Genomic DNA, 13,557 nt, shown 5'->3' on the forward strand with positions numbered 1-13,557 from the left:
AGTTCAACCTACACATACTCCAATGTATAAAAAAAAAAACAAACCAGAAACTAGGTCTGCTATATCGGAACAAAAAATTCCTAACCCCTGAATCTAGACTTACCCTGGGTCAGACACTCCTCCTCCCCTCCCTCTTATACGCCGCCCCAGTTCTTACCAATATCCAGGCCTCCACTCTAAACAAACTGCAACAGACTTACCATAAAATAGCCAGATCCATTACTAACTCCCCATACAACTCACACCACTGCATTTCTTTAAACTCTCTTCAATGGCTTGAACTTCCCCAGTTTCTGCTATCTTATCAATTTCATATGCTACACTCTATTCTTTATAAACCGTTCTTCTGTTCATCTCTATCTTCCTTAGTCTCCATTTACATCCCATCCCGGACCCTCCGTACTTCTAACCAACAATTACTTGATATCTACCACCCAAAAAGGTCAGTAGGCAAACTACTCTACAAACACTCCCTTGCCCATGCTTGGAACAAACTTCCCATTGACTTACGTTCAATCTCCCACACCGCACACTTTAAAAATGAACTAAAAGCTTATTTTCTCAATTCAAGAACCTGCCCTTGCCATGACCCTACCTAGTCTTCCTTCCCTTTATGTACCCTAAAAAGGACCATACTTAGTACCTCATTACACCTCTCTCTCCAATGTGTCTACTATGCATTTGCACAATTTTATACAAACAAAAAATGTTCATTGTTGACCTATTGAACTATATCAATGTAAAATTGTTACTTAGCTTCTTTTTATTTAAAATGTATTACTGGAGCTTTTCTCCTCGGGTCTCCACTGAAAATGGGCCACAAGCCCAGTTGGGCAAACCCGGTTAACAAATGTCAATAAATAAATAAATTCTATAAAAGGCTACATTCCCAAACAAAATGCAGGATTTCAGGTAGACTTGCTCTCAATAAGCCATGGCCAGGTTCGCAAATACTAGGGCCACTCCTGAACCCAGATTTGTTTAAAGTATTTGCCCTGGAACACAGAGAAGTTGTTTTCAAGTACAACCTCTAATAATGTGCAAATGGTGTAGTTCATATTTCCAAAATATGAATATTTGGTGAGGTAACATCCCATAATTCAACACATGTCCTGCTGGATGCAAGCACACAAGAATACTATGCCAAAGAATACAAGGACATAGTCATCATTAATACCTTGAATTTCATGTAACAATTTAAGTGCCAAGAATCTTTTAAAGTAGAATTTTTACCATTGAACAACTGGATTAAGGAGATGGTCCAAAAACGGACATGGCTTCCATTTTGTACCTTATCTTTATGATGCTTCTTTGGGATTCTGAAAAATCTTGCCATCTTCGGCTGATCAGTCCTCAAAAACATATAACATCACTGTTTGGCACAACAAGGCAAAATCTTTAGAAAAGACACTTTTGTACACCAATATCTGCACAAAAGAAATTTCCACCCCAACATGTGAAGGAAGGGGTTGTAAAATAAGAAGTTATGTACTCACCATAACGTTCCATCTGAGTAGGTAGACTTCATTTGTCTGCAACCTTTGGGATTCGGATCCGAGCTGGCAATCTTTCACAGCTTAGATCCGAGCTCCTAGCTCCTCCTCTTCACCCATAATCCCCTGCCATCCCTGACTGACCTCAGATCAAGTTTGCCCATAACCAATAAGGTTAAAAAAGGAAACTAACTACCTTCCATAAAAGGGCAGAGTAAAAACTTCTGGCCAAAAAACATCCGAAGGTCAGGGGGAAGGAGGGTGGGATGGTTGCAGACAAATGAAGTCTACCTACTCAGATGGAACGTTATGGTGAGTACATAACTTCTTAATCTGAAGTAGTTGACTTCATTTGTCAGCAACCTTTGGGACAGAGTCCCCAGCTACCTGTACCTTGGGCGGCCTTCATGGAAGGATGTTCCGGAGCACTGCAGAGCCAAAGGATGCTCTCCCTCTAGAGATAATATCCAATTTATAATGGTTGATGAAGGTATGAGGTGAAGCCTAAGTGGCTGCTGAGCAAATATCATCCAGGGGTACTCTAGCCCGAAAAGCAGCAGAAGTAGACATGGACCGAGTAGAGTGGGCATGGACTCCCTGAGGTGCGGACCTGCCAGAACTTTCATAAGCCAAAAGAATGCATTGTGAAATCCACCTCGACAAGGTGATCTTCGACACAGATTTACCTAAATTAAATTTGGCAAAGGAGACGAACAACTGGTCGGATTGTCTATGACCAGCCGTTCTATGAATGTAAAAACGCAGCTGTCTATGGACGTCTAAAGAATGTAATTTGTATTCTCCTTTGTTCTGGTATTCAGGAAAGAAAACTGGCAGATTAATGGATTGGTTAATATTTGCCTCGGAAGCAATCTTAGAAAGGAATGAGGGATTGGTCCTGAGGTAAACCCTATCCTTGTGGAAGGTCAAATAAGGAGGTTTTACACATAGGGCTTGAAGTTCAGAAACCCTCCTAGCTGAAGTAATAGCGAAGAGAAAGGTTGTTTCCATGACAAATGTTTGAGATCAGCTGAAGCTGCAGGTTCAAAGGGGGTAGCTGTCAAGGCCTGAAGTACTAAAGTCAAATCCCAGGGAGGCACTACTTCCTTTATTGGAGGTCTGAGTAGGAAGGTGCCCTTCAGAAAGGTCTTACATAACTTCGAGGTGATCAATGGACCCAGTTCATGTCCCACGTGGTAATGAGAGATAGCTGCTAGTTGAACTTTGACTGTGGAACAACTAGCCTCCTGATGAAAAAGCCCTGAAAGGAAATCCAAGACGGCGGGCAACTGAGCTGTGAAAGGGTCTAGGTTCTGACGCTCCGTCCAAATAGCGAAACGTTTCCATTTACTCCTATAGACTTTCCTAGTAGAGGGCTTGTGTGCTGCTACTAGGATAGCTTTAAATGGGGAGGAGATACCGGGAGTCCTAGCTACGAGTGGAACTGGAGCAACCAAGCCATAAGCTTGAGATTGTCCAGGTTCGGGACTGGGAGGTCTAGAGGGTGGGAAATCAGATCCGGAAGGGGATCTAGAATCCAAGGTGGATTCACCAGATGAGACCAGAGGCAAGGGAACCAAGCTTGACGAGGCCAGAATGGGACAATGAGGATCATTTTGCTCCCCAACAGACTGGCTTTCTGTAGAAGCTTCAGCATCAGAGGTAGAGGAGGGAAAACATAGAGTAGACCAGGAGGCCAAGCATGCACCAGATCGTCTCTCGGGAATTCCCCGGCGGGGGGAATTAGAGCAAAGTAGCTGTTGCATTTTGTGTTTGAAGGAGAGGCGAAGAGATCGCAACAGGGTTGTCCCCATACGGTAAATATCCGCTTCGCTACCTGGGGATTGAGAGACCACTTGTAAGGAGACAGTATGGTGTGACTGAGTTTGTCCGCCAGGATGTTGGACCGTCCCAGAATGTGCGTTGCAATAAGAAAGTGGTTGGTGGAGATCGCCCATTCCCACACTCTCATACCTTCTCGACAGAGTGGGTAGGACCTGGTTCCCCCCTGTTTGTTGATGCACCAGACCACCGACATGTTGTCTGACTGAACTGCAACTGTTGCTGTAGGAAGAAGACTCTGAAGTGCTTGCAATGACAACAGCACTGCCCTCATCTCTAGAACATTTATATGCAATGAGGTCTCTGTATCGTTCAACGTGCCTTGGACCGTCCTGCCCGCATAATGCCCCCCCCCACCCGAGGCGGGAGGCATCCGTGGTCACCGTGGCTAGTGGAGGGGCCATGGAGAAAGGGCGTCCCACTTGGAGGTCCGGTGACTGCAACCACCATGCGAGAGCCATTTTGCAAGCCTTGCTGAGGGGAATGGGGTGACAGAGGTATCGACGGAAGGACCATTGGACTTGGAGAGTCCACTGCAAAACCCTCAAGTTCAGGCGAGCCATGTGGAGCAGGGTAATTGCGGCCGCCATGGAGCCCAGCGCCCTCGGAACCAATCCCGCCGGGGGAGCAGACGATAGTAAAATGGCCCGCACATGTAGCCTCAGGGTGTGAAGTCGTTCGGTGGTTAAGAAGGCTAGTAAGTTGTCGGTGTCTAATCTGGCCCCGATAAAGTCCATCACCTGAGTCGGGTTGAGAAAGGATTTGTCCGTGTTGATGGTGATCCCCAACCGGGGAGCAAGGTGGAGAAAGTAATTCCTGGCTGAGCAGAGTAGATGCCTTGTTGGGGTGGTCAGGAGCCAGTCGTCTAGGTATGGAAACACCTGCATTCCCTGAAGCCTCAGGTGGGCCGCTATCACTGCTAACACCTTGGTGAACACCCTGGGGGCAAAGGTGAGACCGAAGGGAAGGACCCTGAACTGATAATGACTGGCTCCTAGCCAGAAGCGGAGAAACCTCCTGGATCGCTTGTCCATCAAAATGTGGTAATACACATCCTTGAGGTCTATCGAGCACATCCAGTCGCTCTCCCGCAACAGGGGGAGAATGGATTGAAGGGTGACCATCCGGAACTTTTCTTTGGTTACTGACAGGTTCAGGAGGGAGAGATCGAGGATTGGTCTTGGGTCCCCCGTCTTTTTTGGCACCAAAAAGAACCTGGAGTAGTAACCTGATCCGAACTGGTCTGGGGGGACGTGTTGGATGGCTCTTTTTCCTAAGAGCTGCTGAATTTCCGCAGCTGCAGCCTCCCTCTGATCGGGTGGGACGTCGGGGAGGCGTTTGGGTTGGTGAGGGGTGTGAGAAAAGGGAATTTGGTATCCTCTGGATATGATGCGAAGCACCCAGCAGTCTGTCGTGATGGACTCCCAAGCTGCCAGGTGCCTCGAAAAACGTCCCCCGACTGCCTCCAGAGAGGAGCAGTCGGGCAACCCCTCAGGGTCGCTGGGTGGGCCGGTCAGAGAAAGCTTCTCTGGACCCACCATTCCTCGGGCCCCCTCTGCCTCTAGGGCGGCGTCCAGCCTGTCCTCCTCTGCCATGGAAGGACTGGGGGTCCGGATCGGACAGGGATTGTTGCGACTTCCGGAACCACATCTTCTTCTGTCCCTTTTGGTTCTTGGAGAAGGACCTCTGGGGAGCAGAGAAGCGGACTCTGATGGCAGACAATGTCTTCCCGTCCTTTTCACTCTGGACAAAAGTCTCACGAATGGTCTTGCCAAACACGGCAGAACCATCGGAAGGGGCATTCACAAATGACACCTTAAATGGTTCCATGAAATCGCAATGCCGGAGCCAGGCCTGACGCCGCATGATGAGGCCTGTTCCGCTGGCTCTAGCGGCTCCCTCTGTGGTGTGGGACAACAGCCGCATAGAGGTGTTAGATATGGTCCTGAGAGTGGCCATCCGAGTGGAGTACAACCGCTTGCCTCCACCAACATGGACTCCGGGGGCGACGCAACGTACTCTTTGATAAGGTCCCGCTGCAGTCGAATAACATGTGCCATGTAGTTCAGAGACCTCACCAAGAAGGTCGCTGAACTAAAAGCCCGCTTCCCTAAATGATCCATCAAACGGGACTCCATGCTCGGTGGATGGACCGAGGGACTCTCCTGAGCTAATTCCCTCTTGGTGGCCGCCGCCACCAACATGGCATCTATGGGGGGACCTTTGCTCCAATGGGACCTCTCGGAGGGCAGACTAAGGATTTTATCCAGGCGTTTGGGGACTGGCTCCACAGTGTCCAGCTCCTTCCACGCCCTAGTGGTAATAAGGTCCACTAAGGGGTCGGGTGGAGGGGATACCCAAGAGGTAGATGGGCCTGCTTCGAATGCCTCCAGGAACACGGATTCATCCGAGGAAGCCTTGGGGGCAGACCACCCCCCTCTTATCCTGAGCATTTCCATGATGTCTCCGAAGGAGACATCCTTGGGGGGGGTGACCTAGGGGAGCCTTCCCCTTCATCCAAATCCGTGTCATCAGTCAAGGACTCGGGGGAGACCACGTGCCTCCTCTTGCACTTTCGCTTGTGAGGGATGTCCTCGGGGGGGCTGTCCGAGGACGTCTCACCAGCCACGTCCTGTTCCAAGGGAACGACCTGGGACATAGAAGCAGGCTGTCCCTGGGGCCGGGTGATGGAAGCCGGATCCAACAGAGAGGGAGTGCAGGGCGTAGCCAAAGCAAGGACTGGGGGCCTGGAAGCAATCGACAGTGCCCTCTCCACAACATCGAAAGCCGAGGGAGAGCCGCTCTCTCTGGGATCAGAGAGCAAACCCTCACTCGGATCCGATGGGCGGATCGGGGTCAGCGCCGAAGCCATCGGATCCGACGGACCAGTGTGCTCCAACCTAGATGGAGCCGAAGACACACTGATTCCCTCGGATCCGACGCTCAGCCCACGGCTCCGAGAGCCCGGATTCATCAAAAACAGACCCGACAGGCTCGAGGGAAGAGTCGGCGCCGAAGTACCCAATACTGTCGGCGCCGACCCACCTCCGGCTCCAAGGCTCCGAACCCAGGAAGCGGGTCGGAGAAGGAGCTATGGGGGCAAAGAAAGGTGTCGAGCTCCTCCCCCAGAGGGGGGAGGAGGCAGGAGCACTCCCATCTGCAGTTGAGCCTGGAGAAACCTTCGCATCATCCGGTCCAAATCTGCGTCGGAAAGGCTACGAGTCAATCTCGATGAGGCCACCGAGGCTTGCCGGGAATGCCGCCTCGATGACCTCGACAGAGATCGGGTCTCCTCCTCCTCGGGGCCCGGTGAGAAGCACGGACACCGGATCCGAGAAGGAGGAGACCAGGAAGCCCTGGAGGGAGAAGACCACTTAGCCGGGGGGGGACCAAAGCGGAGGCCTCGGCCCGCCGCTTGTGGTGCTTCTCCCTCCTTTTTTCTTTCCTGGCCTCCCTCTCCTCCAGAGCTGCAGCGGGAGTTTGAGTCCCGACCGGAGGGAGAGAGGCAGGAGTGGCCGCCACCGGAGCCGGGGAGGAGGCCACAGAAGCACCGGAGGCCGAAGCCGAATCCGGGGGCAAAAGTCCCGCTAGGATCAGCTTAGACCTCCGGTTCTTCAGTGCCCGCGCAGATGGAACACTCAGAGGAAAGGTGTTCAACCCAAGGCACCGAACACACCGAGTGTGGCCATCCGCTGGGGAGAGCTTATGGCCACACTCGGTGCACTTAGAAAAGATGGGTTTTGGGGCCTCAGACATCTTAAAGAAAAAACACACTTGTTAGGCCCCAAACACACAACATACAGAAGCTAGGCACCAGTGAAGGGGAGGGAGTGTAAGATTAACTAAAAGGTATTAGTTAAAAAAGGGAAACCTGACCACAAAACATACTCGTACACTTAAGGATAATAAAAAAAAAGTTTTAAAAGTCTCACACAACACTCAGTAGACCCTATGAACCAGGAGCTCAAAAATCTAGCTGCTGACAGAAGTGCGGCAAACTAGATCTGGAGTCAGTCAGGGATGGCAGGGGATTATGGGTGAAGGGGAGGAGCTAGAAGCTTGGATCTAAGCTGTGAAAGATGGTCGGATCCGAATCCCAAAGGTTGCTGACAAATGAAGTCAACTACTTCAGATGTAGAATTTATACACTCAGCAGGTTCACCAGTGAGGACATGATCTTCAAAGAAGAGGTTGTTCTTTTAAAAACACTGTTTACCCAAAAAGGTTATGATTTGGATTGGCTAAATAACATTGCAGAAGTGTATTCACTAAGGCTGAACAAACCTAGACCAGTTTTGAAAAGACTTCTGCATGAAATTGATTCTGATAAGGAAATGACGTCTACTAACACCAATATTTCACGGACTATATACAGTAGAGCTTTCCCACTACCCATTACCAGTGGCAGGCATCTCATGGCAGATGTGTTAAAAGAAAACTGAAGTTAATTTTGGGTAATGCGGACTTATTAAAGATTCTGGGTGCAGGTCCGTCTTTCACTTGTAAAAGAAGTTAGAATGTAAAATCCTTATTAGAAGGTCAGCAAAGACCATCGAGCACACAGAACTCTTCTGGCACTTACAAGTGTGGAAAATGTAAGCAGTGCCGCTTCATATCAAACAGATCAGATATATACGTTAGGGCAGTGGCTCTTCATTTGTGGGCTAGAGACAGGTACAAGTGCAATTCACAGGGAGTGGGTCTACCTGGCCACCTGTGATTCCTGCTCTGGATTTTATGTAGGAAAAAGTAAGTAAGCTAGTTAGGAGAGTGTATAAACACAGTTTAGCCATTAAAGAAAAAGGACAATGGCAAAGCTCTGGCTAAGCATTCCCTCACTTGTCTGAATTTCAGAAAATTTCAGTTCTTTGTAATGGATTCAGTGAGCATGGGTGAATTTGTTGGGAACTATAATACCCTATTAGAATGCCATGAGTCCAGTTGGCAGATAAGATTATGGGCAGATAAAACTCCTGGACTTAATGATTCTATTACTATAAAATGCTTTTTGTTAATGCAAAAACTGTGAAATGATTTTGTGTTGTTCAAAAGTCTAACTAAATACATGGAGCATTGAGTGTTATAATTTTGATGCATTTACTGCTTCATAGAGTTTCACTGCATGAGTACATTACTTGTTTCATTACGTATATTTTTAGATACGTTTCATTAAATTCATAAGCTGTTCACAAAATTGTTTGATTGGCTCAAGTGGGTCATATGATATCATGACTATTTTTAAATATTAGGTCTGATTATGTATTTTTATCTCTGAAGAATTTCAAGGATATATTAAATGAATGAAAGAGCTTGGTTAATCTACAGTAGGGTTGGACAGTTTTTTTTACTGGCTTCAATGTAACTGTTGTTTTGTAAATCTAAAGTACTGTCATATCTTTTCTTCATATGCTCTTCTAATCCAAGTTTTTTTTCCCTTGTTTTTTAATAAACTGTATTTTCACTTTGTAACATAATTTGTGTAGGGTACTGTAGTCAGCTATTAACAGCTGACTATATAAACATTTATATAGACATATTAACATGTCTATATAAACTACTTGTGCATGCCCTGTATCGATTGTCTCCTGTGTTATATGTACTTTAGCTGCAGTCTCTGAATTGAAGTTTCATAGGTTCATAGATGAGTACTAGGATAACTGCCCTTATGGAGCATTTTAAGCCTAGCAAATTATCCCATGTGAGAAGCAAACCTTGTACCTTGTGTATGTATAATAAACACCTTAACCATTATGCCAACCTCCCACCCCTATCAAATCAGTGTCCTACCTTGGAAAACAAAAACAAATAACTAACTACAATAAAATAGAATAAAATATAGTAGTATCATCACAACCTTTGTCTAGAGAGGACAGGCTGTACCTATGTCTTTTTTTGGGTCCATATCACGTCATTGAACATTTACTACATTAAATACCTAATCGTTGAACCTTAAATGTCGAAGTCCCTATTCAGCGAATGATCTAATTGAAGGGGAATTCATCTAATTGTTTTAGTTGGCCATCCTGAAAAAACACTGTATGATTGACATGCCAACTGGCCGTGATTTACTGTAATGCGTGCAGCCCTCCATGGTGTGTGTGTGTGTGTGTGTGTGTGTGTGTGCGCGCGCGCAGGGTTGTGCATCCCCCTGCAAAAACAAAAAAAGTTTACCTTTCGCAGTGTTGGCCAACTAAAATAGTTTAATGAATTCCCCTTCGATGATTAGGTTGTTCGCCGAATAGGGACTTTGACAATTAGGATTCAACGATTAAGAATTAGATGTAATAAACGTTCGAAGATGTGATATACATCCCCTTATTTTAAGCACTTCTTTCTTGTCAACTCACTAAAAAGACAACATGCAAAACAAACAAACATATTAAAAGCCACGTTTTGTCTTAAACCAGAATTCTTATTTTTTTTTTGTCACGTTTAATTTTGAAAGAGCATAGTACCATTTTAATGCTGGTGTTATCCATAGCTTCATCCTGAAGTGATGGGGTCAATTCAACTGTTATCAAGTACTAACCAGTGCAGCGGACAGCCATACCACGGAGATCCATGGTGGCCTATGGAAGCTAGTTTAACAGTAAGACAAACTCACACATCTGCAGTACTTTCTCCCTCTGTAATTATAAAATTTCCATGTCCTAATCATTAGCACACCATCATGAGTTTTAACAAACTGCTGGCTTTTTCTACCAGCTCTTATGTAGTATTAATACTTACTGACATTTTTTTCACCACACAAGACTTAATGATTTTCTTGCATTCTGCCTGAACAAAGTGTGTCACACAAAGATTAATTAACAGGCAAAAATTAATGACTTGCACATTTTCTTAATTTCTATGCAGCAAATTAGGCAACCAGAAATGAGCTGTAATTTCAAGTCTCATGAATACATTGTACTGATTTTGTCCTGGCCTCTTTACAAGAAAAATGGTTACATTTGTTAACATTATGTTTTGCGTTTTTTTTTTCCATGTAAAGGTTCAAATATATACATTTTTTCTGTTGAATAATGTTCCCCTGAACAGAAAGAAAACGGGAGAACTTCTGTTAAATACATTTCTGGTAGCACATACGGGTGTAATTTTTCGCTCTAGTCACAAAAGACACAGCAAAAACATAAACCACAGTCTGACAGCGTGTACATTTACTACTTCAAATACTTTATCTTACTGAGAAACAAAAGTTCCTTTTTTTTACTACTTCTGTTTTGTCCAAAAGTGTGTAACCTACACCAAGGTTTTCACTAAAGACATTGTAATTTTAGGAAAAGAATGCAACCACTAATATTCATCTGTAACAGCAAATCTAAGCAATCATGCTTCAAAGCAAGAATGTTCTATACCTAATCTGTATTCCACCTGCCCAGAAACACCTATAATAAATACTTTTGTATTTCTTACAGTTACTGAAATAGTTCTTCACTTATTTTTGGCATTTATTGTGACTGGAGTCAGAAATTATTATATTCTAGTAAGAACACAGAAATACATTTCTTTGTACTTCTGTACTACTATAAATTGCTCCTGTTTGCAAGGCTCTGCTCCTGAAGTTGTTGCATCTAACTGTGCACTACATAGAGGCAGTTACTTAGACTCATAACTTTATATATAACCTGCACCAGAAACTCTAACTGTACTTCATCACTAGCTGTTCAAAAAGCACCAGATTTGCATGAGTTATCTCATTCCACACATACCGTATTCACTTAAATTGTTAGGATTTAGACTAATTGCACTCTAGTCAAACAAGTCAATTGCTTAGGCACTCTCTCCCTATCCCACCGTAGTAAGCAAATAGAGCAGTGGATCTGCACTTTACAAATGGTCTTTGTAGCCAGATTGGCTCAGAATACCTGTTTCAAACCAATGTAGCAATGGTCTCATGTTTTCTGACAACTGCGGGCTACTGAAATAATCTGCCACAGTGTGTGAGAGCTGTAGTTATATAATGCTACTGGAGGCAAAGCTCTCACAAGAAGCTACTACAAATTATAATGAGGTTATCAGCACCACAGCACACCACACTAAACCAACCTCAAAACACCTCAGACCAAACACAAACCTACACACACTGAGGACCTTAAAAATAACCTACCTAAACCACGGGGGCCTCCTAAATGTGCCTCTGACACACAAATACACCACTTTCCAAGCTGTTCCAAGAGAGGGTCAGAGTCAGTTGCCTATCAGGCATCTGGATTTGCCACATCACACAAGCACTGAAGTTCCTGCACCACAACCACACATATCGCACAGTCATTGTATGTACATTTGGGTGTAAATGACTTGAAATGTACCTTTGCGGTCTACATGAAGAGACAAGATGGAGCTATCAGAATACATGTCTGAGGCAGGTATGAACCTAGCCCTTGAGCAGAATTCTACAAACACCAAGAGTGATGCCACAATACAAATAATAGATAACTGATTTCAACAAATGACTTAGATTCTGGTGTTACTCTATAGCGGTATATATCATCATGGGAAGATATGTTAGACTATCCAAAATGCTTTGCCAGGGATGACCTACATCTCTCCCCCCAAAGGCTTCCATACATTGGCGTCTACTCCAATAGTACATTTTCTTGGCAAAGTCAGTCTAATAATAATTCCAACAAGTCTAAACATGCTCAATGCAAGAAAGCCTTAAACTCCACATCAATACAAACACTGCTTTCCCTGGAAAAGGTAGATATATGCATCATCATGGAGCAGGGCTTTGATGTCTGTCACTCATACAAACCCACCACACTAAAAGTAGGCACTAAAGGTGGAGTTTATTCTTAAAAAATACTCACCTCCAGACTCATTAGACAAGATAAAGACTTGGAACTCCTCCCTGTCCAACTTAATCAAACAAAACCCCTTATCACATAACAGCTAATTACAGGATCCCCTCTATGTCCCCCTTGGCCCATACCTCCTACCTAACCAGCATGGAGTCCCCAATGTATTAAACCAAACTCCATTCTCCATGAACACTTCAACTATCCCAATATCAACTGAGAGACTTGTACATCCTCAAACATGTATACAGACAGATTTCTGGACTTTAAACAAACTACATGGACCCGTTAATCCATATGAAATTCTGTACTTGGTCCTTACCAATATGGGATAGCTCTGCTCCTCATCTATTGTAACCACCTTTCTGGACAAGTCAGACCACAAATCAGTCACATTCACCTTGAAACTAAAGTCAGAAGAATCCTTCAATACCTAATGGTAAATAATACACATAATCACACCCAGAGGACATAGTCTACTAACAGACAATTTCAGCTGCAACATCACTCCTCTCTCCCCTCCAATATTCTCAGATCAAAAACCCACATCTAGCCTCCTCTAAACTCTCCCAAGAACAAATTCTCAAGGCACTATTCAAGGTTAAGATTACATCTATGGAGATGGATACCATACCAGGCTGCCTGAAACATGAAATATGAGATCCTCTACATATGCTATTCAGCATTAACCTCAAAACAGGCTTTGTGCCGGATGAATGGAGGACAACAGTCATTCCTTTGCACGAAGGTGAGGCTACCATGGGCCTGGTAGATTACAGACCAATAAAGGCTGACCAACCTCATCTTGAAGGCTATGGTAAGACCCATTAGGAAACTAGCAAACAGGGACATAGGTGACCTACAAACTTGACCCAATCCAGTTTGAATTCATCATGAGCAGGTCCTACCTATTTTACCTGGATGATATCGTTGAAAAGTCATGGAGGCAACAGATAAGAGCAAATCAGTGCACACTTCCTATATGGACCTTGCAAAGATGTTTGACACCATCCCACACTCCGGCATCGTAAACACACTGTCAGCAAAATGTCCCCCCAAATCCCCTAAACTGTACAGATTTTTGCAGAATGCCCAGATTTTTGCCTAATATCTTTGGCCTGATCCTTATAAAATTTGTGGTTTTCTGGAAAATCAGTGAGGATTAAAGTCAGTAAATAATGGCATACATTTAAGTTTCAGCCTTCATATCCTTCAGAAAATCTTGTTATTCTAGCAACTTTCTAAGTTTATAAGACTAATATTTAAAATCTGTTCCTGTTTTTGGGTCTTTGTCCCCCCACTGTTTTAGGCTCTGTCCAGATTTTCTGTTCTAAGAAGTTAAGAGCTATGCCCTCCCCCCCTTGTTAACTTACTGGTTAGCAAACTGTCTCAGAAATTGAACACAGACATAAGGGTGGATGACT

Source organism: Protopterus annectens, chromosome 3.part0 (genome assembly GCF_019279795.1).
Source record: "Protopterus annectens isolate FY-2018-M chromosome 3.part0, PAN1.0, whole genome shotgun sequence".
In the NCBI taxonomy this organism is placed as follows: Eukaryota; Metazoa; Chordata; order Ceratodontiformes; family Protopteridae; genus Protopterus; species Protopterus annectens.